We start from the raw sequence: 14,549 nt of genomic DNA on the forward strand, positions 1-14,549 counted from the left end.
TCTTTTCCATGCTGGTCTTCAATTAAGCTAAGCTTCTGAATTCTCTATTCTAATCTACTCTGTGAGTACCTACAAAGATCCGTTACTGAAGCATCAACAGAAATGTCTCTCCTCAAGCCCTATTGATCCTTCTTGCTGTGGATCATACCTCACTCAATTTATCTCTTTAAGGAATATTTGTATCTGTCTTGTTTGTTTTGTGTCATATATATATATATATATATATATATGTATATATATATCCTCAAAGTAACCATCTTCCTATCTTAGATCCTTGTGTTCTGAGTTTATACTTGTATTCCACTATGCTTTGCAATGATGATATATTTATTGATGGCGTAGTCTTTCTTAGTAGATAGAGTATAGAGTATTAATTACTTTCCTTGCTAGTATAATCAAGTAACTGGGAGAAGTAACCTAAGAGAGAACAGGACCATTGTCCTTGTACTTTGGGTATATAATTTATCACAGCTGTAGAGAGATTGTTGTGTGAGTTTTTAGTTACTCTGCTTTATGCTCCTGGAAGGTCACACTTCCAGTCACCAACCCAGGGAATCTTTGGATCCACGAATGAAAGACACACATACATTAACTTATGTTTAATATGCCATCTATCTCAATGGCTGGGCACTTCTTATCCTCTGACTGCTACCCTAGGTCCAATCAGGAAAGTAGCCAGTGGCCACTTTCCCCAAACCACACATGGCTGATTGACTTTATCTCCTGCAGCTCCTATGTCCATCCATGTCTCCCTCCCTAGTCATAGTGATTCCTTTATCCTCCCCCCTTAGTCTTAGACCATGCAACTCTAAGGGTCTTATCCTGTCTCCCTTTGCCCAACCATCAGTATTTAGGCACTAGCATCTTTATCAATCAAAAACCAATTGAGGACAAGGACCTTTAGAGTTTGAACATTCAGATTCCCAACTGAATTAAAGCATTTGAACCAATTTCCAACACCTCACCTTTTCTGTCAAGAGAGAGAGAGAGAGAGAGAGAGAGAGAGAGAGAGAGAGAGACCAAACAAACCTCTTATCTCAGACATAAATTGAGTACAACCACAACAATACAACAATTATGCAAATCACAGGTTATGATATACAATTAACATCCAGTTCATTGTATTTGTCAATTAGATAATGTACTTTACCATCATTCCTAACTTAAGAGTTTACAATGCTATACCTGAATTATGTTTTGATTTTAGCTTGTTATACCACCTGAAAAATGTGCTTTCAACTCTATACTATATTTTTCAATGCTAAACAACATATAAGTTTGCTTATGAGACTATACCTAGTCTTCAACCCCATCAGAAATCCAAGAATGAATTAATTACCTGAATATAAAGGAAGCATAAAAATAACTTGCAAAACTTAAACAAATTGCAGAGACAGCTGTCTACCTGGACAGTCCCCTAATGTCTTATAATGTTGGAGCATCTGTCTTCAGCTTTTTGACCCAGAGCAATCTGGCAGTCTGAAAAATTAAGTAAGAATATGAAGGAATAGTTTACCCTGCCTTGGCAGAGCTTAGGAGTCAAGTTTCCTGCATTGTGTGTCTTTTTCTGGACACTATTTTTGTGTCTGTAGATGGATAGGACAATTTCTACCCTGTAGCTACCTTGCCATGATAAGCAACCTCACCTGGAGGTAAAGATGCTCAATTCTTTGGAGAATGGAGAAGCTGTCAGGAGCAAACATGGCTCATTGTCAAAGGATCCTTAATCATGAAATAACATTAAATGTCATATTCTGCGTATTTCTGATGTTTTTGAAGACTATCTAGCTATGTAAAATATATTTGAACTGTTAAACCTTAGTTACTTATAACCATTTCTATTCAAGTAAATTGAAAGCAATTAAATTGAAAGTAAATTGAAAGTAATTATAAAATTAGAATCTAACATAACCATGACTTTACTATCTAGCCCTTAACTTGTGTTACTTAATCATCTTAAATAGTTTGTAATAGCAGCTATTAGAAGGACTGGGTCAAAGCTTTGTATTCTTAAATGAGTTGCATAGACACAGGGCCTATCTAAGATAACAATATTAGTAGCCAGTTACTGGGCTGTTCCCATGTCGAGGAATCAGCAGATCGACTCCCCTGTCCTGTTTGATTTTTTCGAATTTTTGAGCCATTCAGGGGGTCTTCCCCTGTCATATCTGATCCATATCACTCTGGAAGGGGTCCAAAGCCTTTTCTCCATTCCTGTCAACACAAATGCAGAGCCTCTCTCCTAAAATAGCACATCCTTGGTCCAGTAGCTGGAAACCATTACAAGTATAGCTTGACCTCTCTCCCAGAGGAATTTTAGTATAACCATCAAACTCAAAACCACCTGTGTATTTTGATAATTAAAATAATTCAAAGCAACTAAAGCAATCTAAAGAAAAATAGCCGTTGAGACTGCTTCTTCACCATTTCCTGCTTTTTGACCTATAATTTAAGAATAGAAAACCTCAATAATTATTCATCTCTGTATTTAGCTTTAATTAAATTCCGTTCTACTTACCGTACAAGGCTATTTCCAGACTCTATTTCTGTCATGCCAGGCTAGCCAATCCCAGAAAACCCATTTGAGAATTTGCCCTGGCAAGATATTTAAATTTCCTTAAAGCATTTTCTCATTCACTCTCCCTTCCTTCTCCCTTCTGTGGAGCTTAATATCTCTGAGTATTTAAGAGCATATAAACAATTACCATTACATACTCTTCAAGCCTTAAACACAATTAAATCAAATTTATAAATCTCTGTCCTTTGATCTTTTGCTGGCTGGAGACAGGCAGCTTTTCTTGTCTCCTTTTCCTTGCCTTCCTCCTAGCACTTGGTCAGGGAACCAACCAGCCTCTTTGCACAGCAGGAGTTCCCAGCATCTCAGAGCTGAGGCTTGCTCTGGCAGTGGCTGAGTTCCTTTGTTCCAGTTTTGCATGCAGGAAATACAAACTGCAAAACAAGTTCTCCCTCCCCCCCCCCCAACACATATCACATGTATGTATGTGTTCCATCCAATAATTCCTAAATTATTTTTAATAATGAGTTCTCGCCTACCACATTGCGTGCCATACATTGCATGGAGTTTTTAGCTACTCTGGTTTATGCTTCAGCTGGGTCGCATTTCCAGCCACCCACCCAGAGAATCTTTGAATCCATGAATGAAAGACAAACACGCACATTAGCTTATTTTTAATATGCCATCTAGCTCAAGGGCTGAGCACTTCTAAACCTCCTCTGCCAACTACCCTAAGCCCAATTAGGGAAATGACCAGTGGCCACTTCCCCAAATCGCACATGGCTGGTTAGCTTTACTCTTCTGCAGCTATATCCACCTGTATTTCTTCCCCTGGTCAGGATGATTCTTTCTCCTCCCCCTTTAGTCTTAGTCTGTGCAACTTTAAGGGTCCTTCTCCGTCTCCTTTGCCGGGCCATGGGCTGCTAGCATCTTTATTGATCGATCGAAAACCAATTGTGAACAAGGACCTGTAGAGTTTGGACATGCAGATTTCTGATTGAATCAAAGCATTAGAATCAATCTCCAACAAGGGATGGCAACAGCTGCATGATGCTGGTGTTCAGCTGGTTTTCTTGTTCGTACTCATTCAGAATATAGCCCATAAAGTGATACAGACCATATTTAAGCTGTCTTTCCACTTCAATGAACTCAATCTAAAAACTACACCCATAGATATAGCCAGAGGCTTATCTCCCAGGTAATAACTAGATCGCATTGAGTTGGTAATCAATACTAACCATTGTGGACAGTAAGTTCCTAAAGTTATATTAAGTCTGATTCATTTTTTTATGTGCTGATCCTGCTTTATACATAATAATCATGCAAAGTATTTGTTTGGTGGTGTGTGTGTGTGTGTGTGTGTGTTGTGTATGTGTGGTTTTCATAGACAGAGATTTTTCTCAAATCAAATACCATGCATATATAAATTAATTTCACTTTATTTTTTGTGGGTGCCTTTCTTACATTAGTCACCCCATTATCACTGTAGGAATGAATCATAGACAGTACAACGTCCTAGTTAGATGTGCAACAGTAGTGAATCAGGATATTTACCTCACTTGGATTTCAAAAAATAAAACAAAACAAAAAAAACCCCCAAAAAACAGATATTAAAATATGAGAATTCTGCCTACACTTAACTATTTATTGCTATTGTTACAAAAGTGATTATAGCTTTTGTTAAAGCCATCTAATAAAACTTATTGGCAAAATGGTTTTATAGTCTCAGGATTCAAAATATTTAGAAGTGGCATTTAAAGTCCACCAAAATGGGGGTAAAAGCCAAAAGACATAGTTCAGAATTTGAATAAGTAACTATCAAGGAAAAAAAATCCCCCTAGTTTAACGTCATCTCTGTTTGAGAATAAACTGTGATGAAATCTAAAAAAAAAAAAAAAAAAAAAAAATCCAGGCTCATAAATGAGGTTGAAAGTCAAGAGCCTGGGTCTATGGTTAAAGCAGTCTGGGTTAGACAGGGATGATCTACCTTTGGCAGAACCCTAGTGACTGCAAGTGCCAGATGAGAGCCAATAGGTGAGACCATTAGCCTGTTTGAAGTCACAAAGGCATGCTTCTTAATCTTGAGAAGGGGGGAGTTGCAGAAATTGGTTCTCCACATAGCAACAGCCATTTAATGGGGCTAACTTGGAGATAGTTTTAACCTACAGAAAAATTATATAACTGGAAATATATTCTGTATTCTCATTCCTCAATTGATAACATTTTAAATGATTTGATTTATGATTTCCATTACTGTATAAGTGTATTATTTATTATTCTTACTGTTTATAAACCATTTGAAAAAATACAGTAATCATGTATATTCAGTCCCAAATACATGCATTTCATAAACACGGTAGAATTATATGAAGGAAAATAACATTGGGGCAACAGTGCTGTAAAATAAACAAAGTTTATTAAAACATTTCTTTTATAGCAAACCAAGGTATTTTATACCATGTGCTCAACATTATAAAACTTTTGTCTCCCCCAAATAAATCTCTTAGAGTCATTCCCTCCATACTTCTCATCCTCCTTCTGTCCCTTTCTTGTCTTAATCACATAAAGCCTCTAGAACACTCATTTGTTATTTCAGAGAGATCCCTCAAGTTTTGGACGTCAAACTTTTTTTCTCATGATCATGTTTGGGCTGATTTTATCCTCTTATCAGTAGTGTTACAGAAGGTTATTCACTTGTGCTCTGGAAAACAAATTCTTAACAAAAAAACTTGGCTGTAAGTTGTTTCTTTTGGCTCACTAAATGTTGCTATCTCCACCTCCTGCCACTGTACTTTAAAAAAAAAAATTGTTGATGTACAACCAGTTTTTCATAAATTTAATTGCCAGGATTGGTGGTGAAGTTTCTCCAAATATATGATGAATTAGTTAATATTTTATTATGCTTCTTATTCTCTATTGGTGCTTTTAGTCTGTTTTTTTTTTTCTATGCTCAATAATATATTTCTACAGCTCTACAAGTGTGCGGTCTGTCCTGCTGAAGATCCTTTCCAGTAAATTGATTTTCTTAATTTCAGATTTTTTTTCATAAACAGGGCAATTCTTTTAATGCTATTATATCTCCTAGGTCTCTCATCTTGATGTTTATATTTTCCTCAATTCTTTGGGCCTCTTGTACATAGTATCTATTTAAACATCATTTTCTGGTATCTTATTTTGTTGTCTGCTTAAATTATTTTTTTCTAATTACTAGCTAATTTCCTGATCCTTGTCATTTGTATGCATTTATATATTTCATTGAGAGAATCTTATTAAAAGAAATTGAGACAATGTTTACAGAAGGATTGGGAATGTGAATATTTCAGATTTGAGGACTGGCACACAGTAGATAGGATGAAAATCCAGCACTGGAATGTCAGTGATTATTCTCAGAATGAAAGAAATAAGATAACTTAGAAAAAACTGTTGTTAGTTAATTTTATGGTTGTAGTGTGAGCTTGTCTAAAAAAGTGATTTGGGTGGGGACTCACCCAGCTTGTCATGTAGGAACAAAATCATGTTAGCCTGTTGCCAGTATTGCTGATTGCTATTGCCCCTGCCAATTAATATATATGAAAATGGTGAATTTGGCTTTAAGGGTCAACTTACAAACACACACATACACACACACACAAAGAGAGATAGAAAATATAGAAATTTAATTAAATGTCTAAATAAGTGATTGAGATATGATATTTGAAGCACTCAGAATTCCCCAGATACTATTTTCTATATGAATCAAAATGCAAAGAACCAAATTGACATAATTACAAAGTTCACAGACAAGTGGGGAATTTAAACTCTTTCTCCCAGGAATTAGAACACAAAATGACAAAATTATATGTATAGTTAATTTGAATAAGATTAATATGACACATATTTTAACATTATTCTTCATATAATAAAAAATATTTTAAGTACTTATACACAATTTTGTGAAAATAACCATAAATAAAGTCTAATACACTCCAAAAATGATATTATGGATTGTTTTCTCTGAGTACAATTTGATAATTTAATAAGAAATATGACATCTTCCTAAAACAAATAGGTAGAACGTAAGAATTTTTAAGTGCACTCAGAGAGGCTACCAACTTGAACATCAACTGCAAGCTAAGCTCACACGATCCTCTCTCTACTTGTTGCCTTCCCTTCTACCAGTGTGTGTAATTAATAAACCTGACAATTGTGAGACCAGGCTTCAGCTATGGTTCATATTACAACACAAGCTTCAGAAATCAAAGGGCTGTGTTGAAACATTGAGAAATAGAGCATTTGTTAATTTTTTGAATCAAAGGTTTTTTTTTTTTTAAAGAAACAAGATTGCTTCTGAGAAATGTGGTAAAAATAAAAGAGCCCTTTGTATATTAATAAAAATACAATAAAAGATTCTTAATACAGTTTCAATATTTTGGAAAATGAATGCTTTAAATTGCATATTGTGGTACATTTCAATATTTATTATTGCAATAGGAGCTTTTAACAGTGAGTTTTAGGGATTACTTTTCTCTTCCTCTTCTTAACCACATTTGGCTAATAGTTGCATTTTGCCCACAGAATACTTTAAGTTTCCAAACTCCCAGTCAACAAAACATTTAATGTCCTTCTTGTTGTTGCTATTACTGTTATTATTACTATTATCATTACTACCATCATTATTAACTATTTCTAAAAACATTGCTTTGATGATACTGATAAAAAAATTAATGAAGGTCTTTTCTGGATTCTATTTTGTTAGAAAGTCTGCTAGATTTAGAGAGCATTTATCAGTAAGAAGATGAGCCAAGCACCTGTGGCTGAAAACATCCCAGTTGCTTAAAGCTTAGAGAACATGTCATAACTGTGAGTAAATAAGTTCCAAGTTTAGCATCCTAAAATATCTTGACTTTCTCAATCTGTACACTCAGCAGAGTGACCCACGATGCATCTCTGATTTGACAAAGAAAAAGCAAATCTTATGCACTCTGTAAGTAGAGAAAAACCGAGTTGAGGTACTAGGGAGATTAAAGGAGTGATAATACATTTGCCTCATTCTTTCAGATTTACTCATCAGGAAAGAAACTTTTCAGTGAGTAAAAGTGAAAGTAATGGGAGAGTCAGAATGAGTAACCATGAAGGCTTTTCAGGTTAACATCCACATAAAACATAATGAACATGTGAAAATCAACTTCACTGGTTCCTATTTTCTTAATTGATTGGTACATATGTAAATGAGAAAAATCACAGTTTTGAGTGTTTAATTGTTTCATCTCAAATACAAAGGAGAAAAATGTTAAAAATTTCTAAGATTCAGGTGCTAGGGCCATAGTGTGGAAGGAAGATGGATAATACCAACTTGTAAAAAACAAACAAACAAAGTTGAAATCCTAATATGTAACAACACAACATTAAGAGCAAGACATAAGGTCTGGTGAGATAGTTCAATGGGTAGTGTTTGCTCTAGAAGCATGAGGCATGAAGACCGAGGTTCGGAATCTCCAACCCATAATTAAATGCCAGACATCTCCACAGGCACCTATAATTCCAGCACGGTGTGATGTAAGAAGATAGGCTGACTACAAGGGCTTAATGACCAATGACAAAGAGGCCTTGTCTCAGAAACTACAGTGGAAAATGGTAGAGGAAGTGATTTGAAATCAACTCTGTTCTCTACAGATTTACTCACGTGCACCCACACAAACACATGTTCATATGTATGTAGGTAATGTGTGTATATATATATATGTGTGTGTGTGTGTGTGTGTGTGTGTGTATCACAAACCCAGCAAAATATGAGGGAAAAGTCTACAGTAAACACAGCAGAGAATACTTAAGCACAGTTACCTAATGAAAACTAACTTGGGGGCTTGTTGTTCATTTGATTGATTTTTTGTTTTGACATTCAAAGTGAGCTCATTATAGTCAATTGAAGAATTTTGGGCAGTTATGCTCTTCTCAAGTTAATTTCTCAAAGAAATTATTTCTTTCTTAACTTCTTTACTGACTCATTAAGAAATTCATCCTATACCAACTTCCACTTGCAGAATTCCTACAGAGTAGTAATGTATTTTAAACAGACCATGGGAAAATTAAAGAGTTCAAATAAAGTTTATCAGAAAGTCTACTGAAATATGCCTATAGAAGTAATTCCACTTAAGTGGAATTTATTAAGTTGTTTCTACATTATGTATTTTCCATCAAACATTTAAGCATTTTTCTTTGTTTTGTATCAAGGTTTTTCAGGAAGGTATAAATATGAAAAATACAGATGGCTGAAATGTAACCAATGAGACCAGAAATTCTTGAAGATAATACAGACATTCCTAAAAGGCCTTTATAATTTGAAAGTCATTTTAATATTGTAATTTAAATTAGAATTTTGAAAGAAAAAATAAAGATAAAATATTCATGTAAATACAAAGATAACTGCCCTTGTGGAAATCTTAACCAGTAAAATAGATGGAACACAATGACTCTGGAATGGGAACACAGGTTTGGGAAGTGATAAAACTGGAGTTTAAAATAAGGAAAGGGTCATAAATATATATGTAGTTTAGATTTCTCTGAAAGTAGAATCTGAATACGGAATTATACTTAGTAATCCAAGAAAGACTCAGAAATAAGGAACACAGACTACCAGGATGCTTTATGCAACTGGAGTTCATTCTCTTTCGAATCTCCAGATCCCCTCAATACCTTCTGAAGTACTGTAGGCTAGAATACTTATCTGTGATAGCTGAGCCTTATTGGATTGGATTATCCCTAGTGGAAAAATTCTACCTGCTTTTGCTATGCATTCTCATTGAGAGTCAACAAAAAGGCACATGCTGGGTTGTTTTTTTTTTTTTTTTTTTTAAAGGTTTCTATCAGCATAAGCTGAAAAAAAAAAAAAAAAGACCACACAGCACCAAAAGATTTTTTTTTTCCACAGAAGACCTTCCTTATCAGGATTCAGAACATGTTTTGGTCAGATACATAAAAAACTATCAGTTCTATTGTATGGGCTTTCACACCTGGAGTGAATCACATTATCAGCATTCCTGGCTTTCTAGTTTGCATACAGTGCATTGTAAGGTTCCTTCCCTTCAAGTCATGTGTTCCAATTCTCATAATAAAATTATATATAACGTTTTGTATAATATATGTTTCTAATAAGGTTATATATAATATTTTATATAATATATATGTATCTGTATCCTATTAATTTTATTTCCCTAGAGAACACTGGATTGAAGTATTTCTTAAAAAGATCAACAGAGCTGACGAAACTTCTGGTAAACTAGTCAAAAAAAAATGCAAAGACATGTATTAACAAAATCAACATGAAAGAGGCAGCATCACTACCAACCCTATAGTTGTTAACAAGATTTTAAAAAAGAATGCCATGGAAGCTAGTTAGCTGAGATAAACATCTATAAAAGTTACAAAAAGACAAGACAACCACAACTGGAGCAATGAAAGCCAGAAAAGTTTAAATAAGCACAAAACAATAACGAAAGGAAATTAATTAGCAGCTTGACCGTCCATTGAGTCCAGAAGACAGCTCAGTGGTAAAAACAGTGAAAGTGCCACATAAACCTGATGGTCTGAGTTTTATCTCTGGAACCCCAAGGAGAAGAAGAGAGTAACTCACCAAAGCTGTTGTCTGAACTTATATGTACATCTGCTATCTTATACACACATACAATTGAAAAAACAAACAAAACAACAAAAAAAAAAACTTCCCACAAAGAAAAAAAGCATAGCTTTGGTGATTTATATCAAGAGTTTTAGAAACACATATTTCTGAAAATAAAGGAAAGAATTTATGGGACAAGAATTTTGATAATACCAATGCTTACAAAAACTCCAACAAAATGAATTAATATTCCCTTATGAGAAAAGATTTTAAAAAGTCTTTCAAAATTAGTAATTTGAGTCCAATAACATTATTCTATGTAATAAGGTAGAATATACCTTTATACAAAAGGTCTAGCTTCAAAAATCAATATTAATAGCATAAAAGCAATCATCTCTAAAGAGGTCAAAATGTATATGACAAAGTTCAACTAACATCATGATAAATGTCAACAAATTAATAATAGAATGGAATATTCTTAACCCAATAAATACCTTAGGGTTTCTGGAATATCAACTACAGTCAAACAAGGAAAAACTTGTTTGGATGAAGGAAATTCTCTAAATCTATGCTGTTAGGTCTGCACTTTTTAATCATATACAAAGGCTTATGGAACTGCATATTTTAACTAATTGCATTATTGTTATGTCAATTTAACTTTATAAAACTGCAAAATCTATAACCAGCATGATACAAGTAAAGGTGGGGATACTGGTTAAAACAAATTTAGTATTATATTGGTAATTTACCAATATCTTGGTAATTATTATAGCCAATTCTTTCTACTTGTATATGTTTAAAATGTAATAAAGTTTGTATTTGCGCAACCTGATAAGGTGGAACAATTGATACTGACTTGAGGAAAGAACTAAAACACCTATTTAGTTGCTCTCACAATCTTTCTCCATCTAAGGCACAAGCTTCCTGAAGCCTCTGGGTTCCTTACAGATATTCCCTTGGGTGGTTATGGCATTTGATCACAACAGTTAAGAACAAGAATCTCTGTTACAGAGATGAAGTTCCCAATCCCAGGTGACCAGAATGGAAAGGGGTGAAGCTGAGGACAAAGTTTGGATTTCCAGTGTTCTGTCAATTATGCTGTAATGCCCTCTGGGTGCCAAGCCCTGGTCAAGGCTGGACCCAAGCCAAATTACGCAGTAGATGTATCATTGCCCCAATCCTTAATTGCCCTCATGGGAGAGCTTTCCCCTCACCTGACCTCTCTGACATTTTAGTCCAGCTTTATATCATTGCCCCTCAAACACACACACAACTTTTAGGTACACTTTGAGGGTCAACCTTCCCTTATTTTGCCCTATACTTTATTTCCCTTTCATTGCACCTTCTCTGGATAATTAGTACCTTCTCTCTAAAATCTGGTTAAAAGTAAACTTTAGAAGTTTCTTTTTCGACTTATGTGTGATTTTATATTTGTGCACATGTTTGTGTCTGTGTGAATGTAGGTTGCCCTGTTTATTCATTTCTTCTATAAAGTATAGAATAGAATGCTGAGGCCCTACAAACTGCAGTCACAGATATTCTTCAGTGGCCTAATGTGGATGCTGAGATTCATGATTGGGAAGCAAGTGTTCTTAATTGCTAAGCCATCTTTCTGGCTCTTTGGTTATAAATATTTAATAAAATATTTGCTTTAAAGGGTTACTAGATTAATACTAATTTTGTAAGGGACATTTACCATTTGTAATAGAAAGCAATAAAAGAACTGGATACCCTTCTGATAAAGCTTTAAAACTGTAGAATGTTGATAGGCAGAAGAGGTTGGAGGAAGACAGAAGACGGGACCTTTTACAGCTTCTCATAATAAATTCAGTGCAATACACTAGGCCAACTTTTTGACCCAAGATATCATGAATAAGTACTGAAGAAGGTAAATAATCTCCAGGACAATAAGTCAAATTTCCATTTTATTCATGGACCAAAGTAATTCTTCACTTAATAGTAAAAGAAAGAAGCATTATAGTGAGTCAGATATAAATGTATTACGTGTAGGATTAATCAGACAACAACAGTATGAGGTGTGTGAGAATTTATCTATCCAATTTTCTATCTTATGAGAACCAGAGGTCATTCTTGCATTCCACTGTGTCTTGGTGAATAAAAACAGGTTTGTGGGCCTGATGCTCTTGCAACGTTTGATTCTCAGCACCCATATGATGGCTGATGATTATCTATGATTCCTGTTTTAGTGCTGACTCCTCTTTCCGACCTTTGCATGAACTAGATATGCACATGATATAGATTGTATACATACATATACACAAACATAATTGTTGCGTCTGCTCTCCACCAGCAAGAATGACACAACATGGTCGAATTCTTCTCAACAGCCTTTATTGCAGGAACGCCTCAATGCCACTACGGGAACCCCGGGAACCCAGGGAGGTCTGCTTATATACTCTCAGCCCCCATCCACTCACAGCAGGCCATGTCACCTCACCAGGCATGCAGCTTCAGACAATCAGGGTGCAGGGATATGTCTCCACCAAACATGGACTTGTGTACACCACAAATATCATGGTACACCTGTGCAGCTCTCACGATGGTCGTGGCTTATTTTCAGGTGTATGAGGAAGTCAGGTGCAAGTTATAAGACTTAGCTGCAGTCCTGGGCGCCATCTTGGGACTGCTGCCACACCCACTCCTCACATCTCCCCTTTTTTTCTTTTTTTTTGGCAGAGAGAATGTCTGTCTTAGGTTGCCCCCTGCAGCAATGCCCCTTACCCGTCCTTGGGAGACAAACAGCATTGGTTTGATCCCTGTCTTAGGTTGGTGACACGCCCAGGGAGTCTTATCTGTCACTGACTACTTCTCTAGCATGCCAAGCCACACATGGGGAGATTGTCCTGTCTGCATGTGGCAGGTGCACCAGAAGACCAGGACGCTGATTAATCTATGGCCCGATTTTGATTGCTGCAAGCAAGCCTCATGGGTGAAGGTAGAGGTCTGATCCCCAGTGTGCAAGCATAGGGGCCCTACACAAAACCATCCCTTGGGCTCATCACCCAGAGAGGTCTTTGCCAGCTCCCGTGTCATTTTTCCTGGGGGAAGGGAACTAGGACACTGAACCTTCATGCAATCAGACTTGCCTTCCACAGGATGCCAACAGCAAACTATCCTCTGTGCAGTGCTTAGCCTCGCAACCCACGGCATAATGCAGCATTATTTCTTTAGAACGGCAAGCCAAATCTGAGGAGATTGTCCCGCCTCCACTGTGGCAAAGGCCTGCACCACCATGGCGGAAGTGCTGGCCTACACACACTGCACCTGACATGTGTGCCAAACACACAACACACACACTATTACAAGCATACATCCCAGAGCTCCCATCAGCCCTGAGGCAAGGGATCAGTGCAACTACCATTCACCCCACATAACAACCATACACATAAGGAGCACTGCCCAAGGTGGAAGGGAATCAGGAACACTCCTACAAAAAGGAAGGGGGACCCATCTAGGTTGGGAGGGTATAGTGCCATTGCCCTTGGATAGCTGAAGCAGCACAAGAAAAAGGCAATTGTAGCAAACCATTAGATGTAAAGAATTGAGGAAACACTTGAATGCGTCAATGGCATGGGTTTCAGGAACACAGAGCTCTTCAGTTCTCACTAGCGGGAGCATTCCCAGCCACAGGAACATCCACGTCCTCATAGCTCTGCTTGCCCTGAATTGCTCTGGTCACCTATTCTGGGACCCACAGCTGTTGTCAGTGATCCTGGGGAAACACACAAACAGACCCTCTCTCCCAAACCAATTGAGAGTGCTCCTCTCTCACCTGATTCAGGGCCTCATTACCTCTCTCCAAACCTCCTGACAGAAGGTCCACCTATAGGTGGCTGCTGAGGAGGCATAGGGAGGGGGCGCGGAAGCTAATTCGCCTTCCTACTCCACCTCGGCTCTTTTGTTTTGTCCTTTCTGTCCACCTGATAACACTGTGTCTCCTTTCTTTTTCTTATTTCTTTTTAAGCCCTTCTTTTCCGACATACTCTCTTGTTGCTCTGTAAGGATTTTCTGACCTGTCTTGACTGCCTGACAATTCAAACAGTAACAGAGTCCATATATCAGAACAAACAAGACCAAAACTATCAGACCTACCCACAAAGGGTCAATGGGAGAAAAAAGCATAACTACACAGCAAGGGTCTATTGATCACTACACTGAGGTTATCATAGTCCCTTAACTTGTCCCAAAACCGGGAACCTTAACTTGTCCCAAAGCTGGGAACCTTAACTTGTCCCAAAGCTGGGAACCTCGTCTCAATCCTTTCTTTCCTTCCCTTCTCTCCTTCCTTTCTTTCCTTCCCTTCTTTCCTTCCTTTCTTTCCTTCCTTTCTTTTCCTTTCCTTTCCTCTTTCCTTTTCTTTTTCTTTCTCGCCCCTTTCGCCCTTTTTCTACCCACACTGGGTCTATGGGCAAGAAAAAC

The sequence above is a fragment of the Mus caroli genome, unplaced genomic scaffold (assembly GCF_978045245.1).
Source record: "Mus caroli unplaced genomic scaffold, Mus_caroli_1 scaffold_14, whole genome shotgun sequence".
Taxonomy (NCBI): Eukaryota; Metazoa; Chordata; class Mammalia; order Rodentia; family Muridae; genus Mus; species Mus caroli.